The sequence below is a fragment of the Hemiscyllium ocellatum genome, chromosome 20, assembly GCF_020745735.1.
Source record: "Hemiscyllium ocellatum isolate sHemOce1 chromosome 20, sHemOce1.pat.X.cur, whole genome shotgun sequence".
In the NCBI taxonomy this organism is placed as follows: Eukaryota; Metazoa; Chordata; class Chondrichthyes; order Orectolobiformes; family Hemiscylliidae; genus Hemiscyllium; species Hemiscyllium ocellatum.
Window position 1 is genome coordinate 41,678,517 of NC_083420.1, and position 18,210 is coordinate 41,696,726.

Here is an 18,210-nt window from a genome sequence, read left to right on the forward strand (position 1 = left end):
TATGGAAACCGAACCATCCTTTTCCTCATTTAAGGAACACAGTCCCACCTTTTTCTCATTGATAAGGATCACAATACACCCTTTTTCTCATTGACACGGTACACAACCCCACCTTTTTCTCATTGATATGGAACATTGTCCCACCATTTTCTCGTCCATAAGGAACACAGTTCCACCTTTTTCTCATTGATAAAGACCGCAATCCCACTTTTTTCTCATTGAGGCAGAACGCTATCCCCCCTTTTACATATTGATAAGGAATACAATCATCCCCATTTCTCATTGATAAGAAACAAAATCCCACCTTTTCCTCATTGATAAGGAACACAGTCCCACCTTTTTCTCATTGACACGGAACACCGTTCCACCATTTTCACATGGATAAGGAACACAATCCTCCCTTTTTCTCATTGCTAAGGAACAAAATCCCAACTTTTCCTCTTTAGTACGGAAAACGATCCGCCCTTTTCCTCATTGACAAGGAACACAGTCCCCGCTTTTTCTCATTGATAAGGAACACAATACCCCCTTTTTCACATTGATAAGGTACGCCATCCCACTTTTTTCTCATTGATAAGGAACATAATCACACTTTTTCCACATTAATAAGGAGCACAATCCCACCTTTTTCTCATTGATAAAAAACAGACCGACATTTTTCTCATTGATAAGGAACACAATCCCACCTTTCTCTTATTGACAAGGATCACAATTGCCCCTTTTTCTCAACGATAAGGAACACAGTCTCACCTTTTCCTCATTGATATTGAAAACAGCCCCCCTTTTTTTCATTGATATGGTACACAGTCCCACATGTTTCTCATTGATAAAGAATACAATCCCACCTTTTTCTCATTGATACAGAACACCGTTCGACCATTTTCTTATGGAAAAGGAACACAATCCTCCCGTTCTCATTGCTAAGGAACACAATCCCACCTTTTTCTCATTAATACGGAAAACGCTCCGCCCTTTTCCTCATTGATAAGGAACACAGCCCCACCTTTTTCTCATTGATAAGGGCCATAATCCACCCTTTTTCTCATTGATAAGGAACACAGTCCCAGCTTTTTTAAAATCATTGTTAAGGAACGCAATCCCACCTTTTTCTCATTGATAAAGAACACAATTCCACCATTTTCTCATTAATACGGAACATTGTCCCATTTTCTCATTAATACGGAAAACGCTCCACCATTTTCTTCATTGATAAGAACACAGTCCCATGTTTTCTCATTGATAAGGGACACAATCCATCTTTTTACTCATTGATAAGGAACACAGTGCCCCCTTTTTCTCATTGACAAGGAACACAATCACGCCTTTTTCTCATTGATAAAGAACAGTCCGACACTTTTCTCATTGATATGGAACACAATCCCACCTTTATCACGTTTATAAGGTACACCGTCCCACCTTTATCTCATTGATAAGGAACATAATCACGCCTTTTTCTCATTGATACAGAACACTGTTCCACCATTTTCTTATGGATAAGGAACACAATCCTCCCGTTCTCATTGCTAAGGAACACAATCCCACCTTTTTTCATTGCTAAGGAACACAATCCCAACTTTTTCTCATTAATACAGAAAAAGCTCCACCCTTTTCCTCATTGATAAGGAACACAGTCCCACCTTTTTCACATTGATATGGACCACAATCCACCCTTTTTCACATTGATAACGAACACAGTCCCACCTTTTTTAAAATCATTGTTAAGGAACACAATCCCACCTTTTTCTCATTGATAAAGAACACAATCCCAGCATTTTCGCATTGATACGGAACATTGTCCCAACTTTTCATTAATACGGAAAATGATCCGCCCTTTTCCTCATTGATAAGGAACACAGTCCCACCTTTTACTCATTGATAAAATCACAGTCCCACCTTTTCGTCATTGACACGTAACACCGTCCCATCTTTTTCTCATTGATACTTAAAACAAACCAACCATTTTCACATTGATAGGGAACACAATCCCAACTTTTACTCATTGATAAAGAACACAGTCTCACCTTTTTGTCATTGATAAGGAACACAATCCACCCTTTTTCTCATTGATAAGGAACACAGTCACACCTTTTTCTCATTGATACTTAAAACAACCCCCCCTCTTTTCACATTGGTGATGTACACCATCCCACCTTTTTCTCATTGATAAGGAACACCATCCCACCCTTTCTCATTACTAAGGAACACAATCACATCTTTTTCTCATTGATAAGGAACGCCATCCCACCCTTTTCTCATTAATAAGGAACACAATCACACCTTTTTCTCATTGCTAAGGACTACAATCAAATATTTTTCTCAATCGTAAGGAACACAATCCCACCTTTTATCTCATTGACAGGGAACACCATCCCATCATTTTTCTCATTGACACGGAACACAATCCCACTTTTTTCTGATTGATAAGGAACACAATCCCACCTTTTTCTCATTGATATGGAACACAGTCTCACCTTTTTCTTATTGATACTGAAAACAAACCCCCTTTTTATCATTGATAAGGAACACAATCTCACCTTTTTCTCATTATTATGGAAAACGTCCCGTCCTTTTCCTCATTGATAAGGTACACAGTCCCACTTTTTAAAAATCATTGATAAGGAACACAATCCCACCTTTTTCTCATTGATAAGGAACATTGTCCCATTTTCTCTTTAATACGGAAAACGATCCGCCCTTTTTCTCATTGATATGGAACACAATCCCCCCTTTTTCTCATTGATAAAGAACACAGTCCCACCTTTTACTCATTGTTAAAGATCACAGTCCTACCTTTTCGTCATTGATACGTAACACAGTCCCACCTTGTTCACATTGATAAGGAAGTAAAAAATGAGGTCTGCAGATGCTGGAGATCAGAGCTGGAAATGTGTTGCTGGTTAAAGCACAGCAGGTTAGGCAGCATCCAAGGAACAGGAAATTCGACGTTTCGGGCCTGGATTCCTGATGAAGGGCTCTGGCCCGAAACATCGAATTTCCTCTATTCCTGATGAAGGGCTCTGGCCCGAAACGTCGAATTTCCTGTTCCTTGGATGCTGCCTAACCTGCTGAGCTTTAACCAGCAACATATTTTCACCACATTGATAAGGAACACAATCCACCCTATTTCTCATTGATAAGGACCACAATCCCACCTTTTTCTCATTGCTAAGTAACACAATCTCACGTTTTTCACATTGATAAGGAACACAGTCACACCTTTTACTCATTGATAAGGAACACAGTCCCACCTTTTTTAAAATTATTGATAAGGAACACAATCCCACCTTTTTCTCATTGATAAAGAACACAATCCCACCATTTTCTCATTGATACGGAACATTGTCCCATTTTTCATTAATACGGAAAACGATCCGCCATTTTCCTCATTGATAAGGAACACAGTCCCATCTTTCTCATTGATAAGGACCGCAATCCACCCTTTTTCTCATTGATAAGTAACACAGTCCCAACTTTTTATCATTGATAAGGAACACAATCCCACCTTTTTCTCATTGATATGGAACATTTTCCCATCATTTTCTCGTCGATAAGGAACACAGTGCCACCTTTTTCTCATTGATAAGGACCGCAATCCCACTCTTTTCTCAGAGGCAGAACACTATTCCCCCCTTTTACATATTGATAAGGAACACAATCCTCCCATTTTCGCATTGATAAGGAGCACAATCCCACCTTTTTCTCATTGATAAGGACCACAATCCACCATTTTTCTCATTGATAAGAAACAAAATCCACCTTTTCCTCATTGATAAGGAACACAGTCCCACCTTTTTCTCATTGACACGGAACACCATTCCACCATTTTCTCATGGATAAGGAATGCAATCCTCCCTTTTTCTCATTGCTAAGGAACAAAATCCCAACTTTTCCTCTTTAGCACGGAAAACAATCCGCCCTTTTCCTCATTGACAAGGAACACAGTCCCCGCTTTTTCACACTGATAAGGAACACAATCGCCCCTTTTTCTCATTGATAAGGAACACAGTCCCACCTTTCACTCATTGTTAAAGAGCACAGTCCTACCTTTTCGTCAGTGACACGTAACACAGTCCCACTTTGTTCACATTGATAAGGAACACAATCCACCCTGTTTCTCATTGATAAGGACCACAATCCTACCTTTTTCTCATTGCTAAGTAACACAATCCCACAGTTATCACATTGGTAAGGAACACAGTCCCACCTTTTTCCCATTGATAAAGACCACAATCCGCCCTTTTTCTCATTGATAAGGAACACAGTCCAACCTTTTTTAAAATTATTGATAAGGAACACAATCCCACCTTTTTCACAATGATAAAGAACACAAACCCACCATTTTCTCATTGATACGGAACATTGTCCCATTTTTTCATTAATACGAATACGATCCGCCGTTTTCCTCATTGATAAGGAACACAGTCCCACCTTTCTCATTGATAAGGACCGCAATCCACCCTTTTTCTCATTGATAAGTAACACAGTCCCAACTTTTTATCATTGATAAGGAACACAGTCCCACTTTTACTCATTGATAAAATCACAGTCCAACCTTTTCGTCATTGACACATAACACAGTCCCACCTTCTTCACATTGATAAGGAACTCAATCCACCCTTTTTCTCATTGATAAGGAACACAATCCCGCCTTCTTCTCATTGATATGGAAACCGAACCACCCTTTTTCTCATTTAAGGAACACAGTCCCACCTTTTTCTCATTGATAAGGATCACAATACACCCTTTTTCTCATTGACACGGAACACAATCCCACCTTTTTCTCATTGATATGGAACATTGTCCCACCATTTTCTCGTCCATAAGGAACACAGTGCCACCTTTTTCTCATTGATAAAGACCGCAATCCCACTTTTTTCTCATTGAGGCAGAACGCTATCCCCCCTTTTACATATTGATAATGAATACAATCCTCCCCATTTCTCATTGATAAGGAACACAATCCCATCTTTTTTTCATTGATAAGGACCATAATCCACCCTTTTTCTCATTGATAAGAAACAAAATCCCACCTTTTTCTCATTGACACGGAACACCGTTCCACCATTTTCACATGGATAAGGAACACAATCCTCCCTTTTTCTCATTGCTAAGGAACAAAATCCCAACTTTTCCTCTTTAGTACGGAAAACGATCCGCCCTTTTCCTCATTGACAAGGAACACAGTCCCCGCTTTTTCACATTGATCAGGAACACAGTCTCACCTTTTTCTTATTGATACTGAAAACAAACCCCCTTTTTTCATTGATATGGAAAACAATACCCCCTTTTTCACATTGATAAGGTACGCCATCCCACTTTTTCTCATTGATAAGGAACACAATCACACTTTTTCCACATTAATAAGGAGCACAATCCCACCTTTTTCTCATTGATAAAGAACACAATCCCACCTTTCTCTTATTGACAAGGATCACAATTGCCCCTTTTTCTCATTGATAAGGAACACAGTCCCACCTTTTTCTCATTGATAAAAAACAGGCCAACTTTTTTCTCATTGATAAGGAACACAGTCCCACCGTTTTCTCATTGATAAAGAACACAATCCCACCTTTCTCTTATTGACAAGGATCACAATTGCCCCTTTTTCTCATTGATAAGGAACACAGTCCCACCTTTTTCTCATTGATACTGAAAACAACTCCCCCTTTTTCTCATTGATACGGTACACAGTCCCACATGTTTCTCATTGATAAAGAACACAATCCCACCTTTTTCATCATTGATACAGAACACCGTTCCACCATTTTCTTATGGAAAAGGATCACAATTGCCCCTTTTTCTCATTGCTAAGGAACACAATCCCACCTTTTTCTCATTAATACGGAAAATGCTCCACCCTTTTTCTCATTGATAAGGAACACAGTCCCAGCTTTTTTAAAATCATTGTTAAGGAACGCAATCCCACCTTTTTCTCATTGATAAAGAACACAATCCCACCATTTTCTCATTAATACGGAACATTGTCCCATTTTCTCATTAATACGGAAAACGCTCCACCATTTTCCTCATTGATAAGAACACAGTCCCACGTTTTCTCATTGATAAGGGACACAATCCATCTTTTTACTCATTGATAAGGAACACAGTGCCACCTTTTTCTCATTGATAAGGAACACCATCCCACCTTTTTCTCATTGACAAGGAACACAATCACACCTTTTTCTCATTGATAAAGAACAGTCCGACACTTTTCTCATTGATATGGAACACAATCCCACCTTTATCATGTTTATAAGGTACACCGTCCCACCTTTTTCTCATTGATAAGGAACACTGTCCCTCCTTTTACTCATTGATAAAGAACACAATCCCACCTTTTTCACATTGATATGGACCACAATCCACCCTTTTTCACATTGATAACGAACACAGTCCCACCTTTTTTAAAATCATTGTTAAGGAACACAATCCCACCTTTTTCTCATTGATAAAGAACACAATCCCAGCATTTTCGCATTGATCCGGAACATTGTCCCAATTTTTCATTAATACGGAAAATGATCCGCCTTTTCCCTCATTGATAAGGAACACAGTCCCACCTTTTACTCATTGATAAAATCACAGTCCCACCTTTTCGTCATTGACACGCAACACCGTCCCACGTTTTTCTCATTGATACTTAAAACAAACCAACCATTTTCACATTGATAAGGAACACAATCCCAACTTTTACTCATTGATAAAGAACACAGTCCCACCTTTTTGTCATTGATAAGGAACACAATCCACCCTTTTTCTCATTGATAAGGAACACAGTCACACCTTTTTCTCATTAATACTTAAAAGAACCCCCCCTTTTCACATTGGTGATGTACACCATCCCACCTTTTTCTCATTGATAAGGAACACCATCCCACCCTTTCTCATTATTAAGGAACACAATCACACCTTTTTCTCATTGATAAGGAACACTGTCCCTCCTTTTACTCATTGATAAAGAACACAATCCCACTTTCTTCTCATTGACAAGGAACACAATCCCATCTTTTTCGCATTGATAAGGAACACAATCACACCTATTTCTCATTGATAAGGAACACCATCTCACCCTTTTCTCATTAATAAGGAACACAATCACACCTTTTTCTCATTGCTAAGGACTACAAACATTTTTCTCATTCGTAAGGAACACAATCCCACCTTTTATCTCATTGACAGGGAACACCATCCCACCATTTTTCTCATTGACACGGAACACAATCCCACTTTTTTCTGATTGATAAGGAACACAGTCCCACCTTTTTCTCAGTGATAAAGAACACAATCCCACCTTTTTCTCATTGATATGGAACACAATACCCCCTTTCTCTCAATGACAAGGTACACCATCCCACCTTTTTCTCATTGATAAGGAACACAGTCTCACCTTTTTCTTGTTGATACTGAAAACAATCCACCCTTTTCCTCATTGATAAGGAACACAATCCCACTTTTTAAAAATTATTGATAAGGAACACAATCCCCCCTTTTTCACATTGATAAGGTGCACCATACCACTTTTTCTCATTGATAAGGAACACAATCACACTTTTTCCACATTAATAAGGAGCACAATCCCACCTTTTTCTCATTGATAAAAAACAGACCAACATTTTTCTCATTGATACGGAACACAGTCCCACCCTTTTCTCATTGAAAAAGAACACAATCCCACCTTTCACTTATTGACAAGGATCATAATTGCCCCTTTTTCTCATTGATACGGAACACAGTCCCACATGTTTCTCATTGATAATGAACACAATTCCACATTTTTCTCATTGATACAGAACTCCATTTTCTTAGGGACAAGGAACACAATCCTCCCGTTCTCATTGCTAAGGAACATAATCCCACCTTTTTCTTATTAATACTGTAAATGCTCCGCCCTTTTCCTCATTGATAAGGACCACAATCCACCCTTTTTCTCATTGATAAGGAACACAGTCCAACTTTTGTAAAAATCATTGTTAAGGAACACAATCCCACCTTTTTCTCATTGATAAAGATCACAATCCCACCATTTTCTCATTGATACGGAACATTGTCCCATTTTCTCATTAATACGGAAAACGATCCGCCCTTTTCCTCATTGATAAGGAATACAGTCCCACCTTTTTCTCATTGACACGGAACACCGTTCCACCATTTTCACATGGATAAGGAACACAATCCTCCCTTTTTCTCATTGCTAAGGAACAAAATCCCAACTTTTCCTCTTTAGTACCACAATCCACCCTTTATCTCATTGATAAAGAACAGTCTGACATTTTTCTCATTGATATATGGAACACAATCCCATCTTTTTCACGTTGATAAGGTACACCATCCCACCTTTTTCTCATTGATAAGGAACACAATCATGCCTTTTTCTCATTGATAAGGAACGCTGTCTCTCCTTTTACACATTGATAAAGAACACAGTCCCACATTTTTCTCATTGATAAAGAACACAATCCCACTTTCTTCTCATTGACACGGAACACAATCCCATCTTTTTCTCATTGAGAAGGAACACAGTCCCACCTTTTACTCATTGATAAATATCACAGTCCCACCTTTTCATCATTGACACGTAACACAGCCCCATCTATTTCTCATTGATAAGGAACACAATCCCACCATATTGTCATTGATATGGAAGACGAACTGCCCTTTTTCTCATTAAAGGAACACAGTCCCACCTTTTTCTCATTGATACGGAACACAATCCACCCCTTTTCTCAGTGATAAGGAACACAGTCCCACCTTTTCTTCATTGATAAAGAACACAATCCCACCATTTTCTCATTGATACGGAACACTGCCCCATTTTCTCATTAATACGGACACGATCCGCCCTTTTCCTCATTGATAAGGAACACAGTTCCACTTTTTTCTCATTGATAAAGACCACAATCCACCCTTTTCTCATTGATAAGAAACACAGTCCCACCTTGTCCTCATTGGTAAGGAACACACTCCCACCTTTTTCTCATTGATACTTAAAACAACCCCCCTCTTTTCACATTGATAAGGAACACAGTCCCACCTTTTTCTCATCCTTAAGGAACACAATCACACCTTTTTCTCAATGATAAGGAACACCATCCCACCTTTTCTTATTAAGAAGGAACACAATCCCTCCTTTTTCAAATTGATATGGAAAACGATCCGCCCTTTTCCTCATTGATAAGGAACACTGTCCCATCTGTTTTCTCAGAGATAAGGACCACAATCCCACCTATTACTCATTGATAAGGAACACAATCCCACATTTTTCTCATATCAAAGGAACACAATCCCAACTTATTCAAATTGATACGGAACACGCTCCACACTTTTCCTCATTGATAAGGAACACAGTCCCACATTTTTCTCATTGATGAGGACCACAATCCACCCTTTTTTTCATTGATAAGGAACACACTCCCACCTTTTTCTCATTGATACTTAAAACAAACCCACCGTTTTCACATTGATAAGGTACACCATCCCACCTTTTTCTCATTGATAAGGAACACAATCACACCTTTTTCTCATTGATAAGGAACACAATCACACCTTTTTCTCATTGATAAGGAACACAGTCCCACCTTTTTCTCATTGATAAGGACCACAATCCACCCTTTATCTCATTGATAAGGAACAAACTCCCACCTTTTTCTCATTGATATGGAACACCATCCCTCCTTTTTCTCATTGATAAAGAACACAATCACACCTTTTTCTCATTGATAAAGAACAGTCCGACAATTTTCTCATTGATATGGAACACAATCCCACCTTTTTTCACGTTGATAAGGTACACCATCCCACCTTTTTCTCATTGATAAGGAACACTTTCCCTTCTTTTTCTCATTGATAAGGAACACAGTCCCACATTTTTCTCATTGATAAAGAACACAATCACACTTTCTTCTAATTGACACGGAACACAATCCCATCTTTTTCTCATTGATAAGGACCACAATCCACCCTTTTTCTCATTGATAATGAACACAGTCCCACCTTTTTCTCATTGATAAAGAACACAATCACACTTTTTTCTCATTGATAAAGAAAAGTCCGACATTTCTCTCATTGATATGGAACACAATCCAACCTTTTTCACATTGATAAGGTACACCATCCCACAGTTTTCTCATTGATAAGGAACACTGTCCTTCCTTTTTCTCATTGATAAAGAACACAATTCCACTTTTTTCTCATTGACACGGAACACAATCCCGTCTTTTTCTCATTGATAATGAACACAGTCCCATCTTTGACTCATTGATTAAGATCACAGTCCCACGTTTTCATCATTGACACATAACACAGTCCCACATTTTTCTCATTGATAAGGAACACAATCCCACCATATTCTCATTGATATGGAAAACGAACCACCCCTTTTCTCATTTAAGGAACACAGTCCCACCTTTTTCTCATTGATACGGAACACAATCCACCCCTTTTCTCATTGATAAGGAACACAGTCCCACTTTTTAAAAAAATCATTGACAAGGAACACAATCCCACTTTTTCCTCATTGATAAGGAACACAGTCCCACCTTTTACTCATTGATAAGGACCACAATCCACCATTTAATCATTGATAGGGAACACATTCCTAGCTTTTTCTCATTGATACCTAAAACACCCCCCCCCCCCCCCTTTTCACATTGATAAGGTACACTATACCACCTTTTTCTCATTGATAAGGAACACATTCGCCCCTTTTTCTCGTTGATAAGGAACACATCCCACCTTTTACTCATTGATAAAAAACACAGCCCCACCTTTTTCTCATTGATACTTAAAACAACCCCACCCCCCCTTTTCACATTGATAAAGTACACCATCCCACCTTTTACTCATTGATAAAGAACACAATCCCACTTTCTTCTCATTGACAAGGAACACAATCCCATCTTTTTCTCATTGATAAGGAACACAGTCCCACCTTTTACTCATTGATAAGGACCATAATCCACCCATTTAATCATTGATAGGGAACACGTTCCCAGCTTTTTCTCATTGCTAAGGACTACAATCAAACATTCTTCTCATTGATAAGGAACACAATCCCACCTTTTTTCTCATTGATAAGGAACACTGTCCCTCCTTTTACTCAATGATAAAGAACACAATCCCACTTTCTTCTCATTGACAAGGAACACAATCGCCCCTTTTTCTCATTGATAAGGAACACAGTCCCTGCTTTACTCATTGATAAGGACCACAATCCACCCTTTAATCATTGGTAGGGAACACATTCCTAGCTTTTTCTCATTGCTAAGGACTACAATCAAACATTTTTCTCATTGATAAGGAACACAATCCCACTTTTTACACATTGATAAGGAACACAATCCCACCTTTTTCTTAGTGTTAAAGAAAACAATCCTACCGTTTTCTCATTGATACTGTAAACAATCCTACCTTTTTCTCATTGATAAGGAACACAATCCCACCTTTTCTTCATTGATACGGAACATTGTCCCATTTTTTCATTAATACGGAAAACGATCCGCCCTTTTCCTCATTGATAAGGAACACAGTTCCACCTTTTTCTGATTGATAAAGACCACAATCCACCCTTTTTCTCATTGATAAGAAACACAGTCCCACCTTGTTCTCATTGATACTTAAAACAACCCCACTCTTTTCACATTGATAAGGAACACCATCCCACCTTTTTCTCATCCATAAGGAACACCATCCCACCCTTTTCTCATTGAGAAAGAACACAATCCCTCCTTTTTCAAATTGATACGGAAAACGATCTGCCCTTTTCCTCATTGATAAGGAACACTGTCCCATCTGTTTTCTTAGAGATAAGGACCACAATCCCACCTATTACTCATTGATGAGGACCACAATGCACCCTTTTTCTCATTGATAAGGAACACAGTCCAACCTTTTTCTCATTGATACTTAAAACAAACCCACCCTTTTCACATTGATAAGGTACACCATCCCACCTTTTTGTCATTGATAAGGAACACAATCACACCTTTTTCTCATTGATAAGGAACAATATCCCTCCTTTTACTCATTGATACAGAACACAATCCCACCTTCTTCTCATTGATAAGGAACACAATCCCACCTTTTTTCTCACTGACACGGAACAAAATCCCACTTTTTACACATTGATAAGGAACACAGTCCCACCTTTTTCTCACTGATAAAGAAAACAATCCTACCTTTTTCACATTGATAAGGAAAACAAACTGCCCTTTTTCTCATTGATAAAGAACACTGTCCCACCTTTCTCTTAGTGGCAAGGATCACAATTGCCCCGTTTTCTCATTGATAAGTAACACAGTCTCAACTTTTCCTCATTGATATTGAAAACAGCCCCCCTTTTTCTCATTGATATGGTACGCAGTCCCACATGTTTCTCATTGATAAAGAATACAATCCCACGTTTTTCTCATTGATACAGAACGCCATTCCACCATTTTCTTATGGATAAGGAACACAATCCTCCCGTTCTCATTGCTAAGGAACACAATCCCACCTTTTTCTCATTAATACGGAAAATGCTCCGCCCTTTTCCTCATTGATAAGGAACACAGTCCCATCTTCTTTTTCATGAATAAGGACCGCAATCTACCTTTTTTCTCATTGGTAAGGAACACAGTCCCAGCTTTTTTAAAATCATTGTTAAGGAACGCAATCCCACATTTTTCTCATTGATAAAGAACACAATCCCACTTTCTCCTCATTGACACGGAACACAATCCCATCTTTTTCCCATTGATCAGGAACACAGTCCCACCTTTTTCTCATTGATACTTAAAACAACCCCCCTCTTTTCACATTGATAAGGAACACCATCCCACCTTTATCTCATCCATAAGGAACACAAACACACCTTTTTTTCAATGATAAGGAACACCATCCCGCCCTTTTCTCATTGATAAGGAACACAATCCCTCCTTTTTCAAATTGATATGGAAAACGATCCGCCCTTTTCCTCATTGATAAGGAACACTGTCCCATCTGTTTTCTCAGAGATAAGGACCACAATCCCACCTATTGCTCATTGATAAGGAACACAATCCCACATTTTTCTCATTTCAAAGGAACACAATCCCAACTTACTCAAATTGATACGTAAAACGATCCGCCCTTTTCCTCATTGATAAGGAACACTGTCCCACATTTTTCTCATTGAGGAGGACCACAATCCACCCCTTTTCTCATCAATAAGGAACACAGTCCCACCTTTTTCTCATTGATACTTAAAACAAACCCACCCTTTTCACATTGATAAGGTACACCATCCCACCTTTTTCTCATTGATATGGAACACAATCACCCCTTTTTCTCATTGATAAGGAACAGAGCCCCACCTTTTTCTCATTGATAAAGAACACACTCCCACCTTTTTCTCATTGACAAGGAACACAGTCCCACCTTTTTCTCATTGATAAGGAACACTGTCCCTCCTTTTTCTCATTGATAAGGAACACTGTCCCTCCTTTTTCTCATTGATAAGGAACACTGTCCCACATTTTTCTCATTGATAAAGAACACAATTCCACTCTCTTCTCATTGACAAGGAACACAATCCCATCTTTTTCTCATTGATAAGGAACACAGTCCCACCTTTGACTCATTGATAAAGATCACAGTCCCACCTTTTCATCATTTACACGTAACACACTCCCACCTTTTTCTCATTGATAAGGAACACAATCCTACCATATTCTCATTGATATGGAACATTGTCCCATTTTCTCACTAACACGGAAAACGATCCACCCTTTTCCTCATTGATAAGGAACACAGTTCCACATTTTTCTGAATGATAAAGACCACAATCCACCCTTTTTCTCATTGATAAGGTACACCATCCCACCTTTTTCTCAATGACAAGGAACACAATCACACCTTTTTCTCATTGATAAAGAAAAATCCGACATTTTTCTCATTGATATATGGAACACAACCCCATCTTTTTCACGTTGATAAGGTACACCATCCCACCTTTTTCTCATTGATAGGAACACTGTCCCTCCTTTAACTCATTGATAAAGAACACAGTCCCACATTATTCTCATTGATAAAGAACACAATCCCACTTTCTTCTCATTGACACGGAACACAATCCCATCTTTCTCTCATTGATATGGAACATAGACCCACCTTTTACTCATTGATAAAGATCACAGTCCCACCTTTTCATCATTGACACGTAACACAGTCCCACCTTTTTCTCCTTGATACGGAACACAATCCACCCCTTTTCTCATCAATAAGGAACACAGTCCCACCTTTTTCTCATTGATACTTAAAACAAACCCACCCTTTTCACATTGATAAGGTACACCATCCCACCTTTTTCTCATTGATATGGAACACAATCACCCCTTTTTCTCATTGATAAGGAACAGAGCCCCACCTTTTTCTCATTGATAAAGAACACACTCCCACCTTTTTCTCATTGACAAGGAACACAGTCCCACCTTTTTCTCATTGATAAGGAACACTGTCCCTCCTTTTTCTCATTGATAAGGAACACTGTCCCTCCTTTTTCTCATTGATAAAGAACACAATTCCACTCTCTTCTCATTGACAAGGAACACAATCCCATCTTTTTCTCATTGATAAGGAACACAGTCCCACCTTTGACTCATTGATAAAGATCACAGTCCCACCTTTTCATCATTTACACGTAACACACTCCCACCTTTTTCTCATTGATAAGGAACACAATCCTACCATATTCTCATTGATATGGAACATTGTCCCATTTTCTCACTAACACGGAAAACAATCCACCCTTTTCCTCATTGATAAGGAACACAGTTCCACATTTTTCTGAATGATAAAGACCACAATCCACCCCTTTTCTCAGTGATAAGGAACACAATCCCACCTTTTATTCATTGATAAAGATCACAATCCCACCATTTTCTCATTGATACGGAAAACGATCTGCCCTTTTCCTCATTGATAAGGAACACAGTTCCACCTTTTTCTGATTGATAAAGACCACAATCCACCCTTTTTCTCATTGATAAAAAACACAGTCCCACCTTGTTCTCATTGGTAAGGAACACACTCCCACCTTTTTCTCATTGATACTAAAAACAACCCCCCTCTTTTCACATTGATAAGGAACACCATCCCACCTTTTTCTCATTGATACTTAAAACAACCCCCCTCTTTTCACATTGATAAGGAACACCATCCCACCTTTTTCACATCCATAAGGAACACAATGACACCTTTTTTCTCAATGATAAGGAACACCATCCCACCCTTTTCTCATTGATATGGAACACAATCCCCCCTTTTTCAAATTGATACGGAAAACAATCCGCCCTTTTCCTCATTTATAAGGAACACAGTCCCATATTTTTCTCATTGATGAGGACCACAATCCACCCTTTTTCTCATTGATAAGGAACACAGTCCCACATTTTTCTCATTGATACTAAAAACAAACCCACCCTTTTCACATTGAGAAGGCACACCATCCCACCTTTTTCTCATTGATAAGGAATACCATCCCACCCTTTTCTCATTAATAAGGAACAGAATCACCCCTTTTTCTCATTGATAAGGAACACTGTCCCTCCTTTTACTCATTCATAAAGAACACAATCCCACTTTCTTCTCATTGACAAGGAACACACTCCCATATTTTTCTCATTGATAAGGAACACAATCTCCCCTTTTTCTCATGGATAAGGAACACAGTCCCACCTTTTACTCATTGCTAAAATCACAGTCTCACCTTTTTGTCATTGACACGTAACACCGTAGCACCTTTTTCTCATTGATACTTAAAACAAACCAACCATTTTCTCATTGATAAGGAACACAATCACACCTTTTTCTCATTGATAAAGAAAAGTCCGACATTTTTCTCATTGATATGGAACACAATCCCACCTTTTTCACGTTGATAAGGTACACCATCCCACCGTTTTCTCATTGATAAGGAACATTATCAATGAGAAAAATGTGGGACAAAGAACACAATCCCACTTTCTTCTCATTGACATGGAACACAATCCCATATTTTTCTCATTAATAAGGAACACAGTCCCATCTTTTACTCATTGATAAAGATCACAGTCCCATCTTTTCATCATTGACACGTAACACAGTCCCACCTTTTTCTCATTGATAAGGAACACAATCCCACCATATTCTCATTGATATGGAAAACGAACTGCCCTTTTTCTCATTTAAGGAACACCGTCCCTCCTTTTTCTCATTGACAAGGAACACAATCACACCTTTTATCATTGATAAAGAACAGTCTGACATTTTTCTCATTGATATATGGAACACAATCCCATCTTTTTCACGTTGATAAGGTACACCATCCCACCTTTTTCTCATTGATAAGGAACACAATCACGCCTTTTTCTCATTGATAAGGAACGCTGTCCCTCCTTTTACTCATTGATAAAGAACATAGTCCCACATTTTTCGCATTGATAAAGAACACAATCCCACCTTCTTCTCATTGACATGGAACTCAATCCCATCTTTTTCTCATTGATAAGGAACATAGTCCCACCTTTTACTCATTGATAAAGATCACAGTCCCACGTTTTCATCATTGACACGTAACACAGTCCCACCTTTTTCTCATTGATAAGGAACACAATCCACCCCTTTTCACATTGATAAGGAACACAGTCCCACTTTTTAAAAAATCATTGATAAGGAACACAATCCCACCTTTTCTTCATTGGTAAAGAACACAATCCCACCATTTTCTCATTGATACGGAACATTGACTCATTTTCTCATTAATACGGAAAACGATCCGCCCTTTTCCTCATTGATATGGAACACAGTTCCACCTTTTTCTGATTGATAAAGACCACAATCCACTCTTTTTCTCATTGATAAGAAACACAGTCCCACCTTGTTCTCATTGATGTGGAACACAATCCCCCCTTTTTCACATTGATAAGGTACACCATCCCCACTTTTTCTCATTTTAAGGAACACAATCACATCTTTTTCTCATTGATAAGGAACACTGTCCCTCCTTTTACTCATTGATATGAACCACAATCCACACTTTGTCTCATTGCTAATGACTACAATCAAACATTTTTCTCATTCGTAAGGAACACAATCCCACCTTTATCCTCATTGACACGGAACACAATCCCACCGTTTCCTCATGGATAAGGAACACAATGTCAACTTATTCTCATTGATAACGAATACAGTCCCAGCTTTATCTCATTGATAAGGAAGACAATCCACCATTTTCTCATTGATAATGAACACAGTGCCACCTTTTTCTCATTGATACTTAAAACAACCCCCCTCTTTTCACATCGATAAGGAACACCATCCCACCTTTATCTCATCCATAAGGAACACAATCACACCTTTTTCTCAATGATAAGGAACACCATCCCACCCTTTTCTCATTGAGAAGGAACACAATCCCTCCTTTTTCAAATTGATATGGAAAACGATCCGCCCTTTTCCTCATTGATAAGGAACACTGTCCCATCAGTTTTCTCAGAGATAAGGACCACAATCCCACCTATTGCTCATTGATAAGGAACACAATCCCACATTTTTCTCATTTCAAAGGAACACAATCCCAACTTATTCAAATTGATACGGAACACGATCCGCCCTTTTCCTCATTGATAAGGAACACAGTCCCACCTTTTTCTCTTGATAAGGACCACAATCCACCCTTTTTCTCATTGATAAGGAACACTGTCCCACCTTTTACACATTGACAAGGAACACAATCCCATCTTTTTTGCATTGATAAGGAACACAACCTCCCCTTTTTCTCATTGATAAGGAACACAGTCCCACCGTTTACTCATTGATAAAATCACAGTCCCACCTTTTCGTCATTGACACGTAACACTGTCCCACCTTTTTCTCATTGATAATTAAAACAAACCAAACATTTTCACATTGATAAGGAACACAATCCCAACTTTTACTCATTGATATAGAACACAGTCCCACCTTTTGTCATTGATAAGGTACACAATCCACCCTTTTTCTCCTTGATAAGGTACACAGTCCCACCTTTTTCTCAGTGATAAAGAAAACAATCCTACCTTTTTCTCATTGATACTGTAAACAATCCTACCTTTTTCTCATTAATAAGGAACACAATCCCTCCTTTTACAAATTGATATGGAAAACAAACTGCCCTTTTTCTCATTGATAAAGAACACAGTCCCACCTTTTTCTTATTGGCAAGGATCACAATTGCCC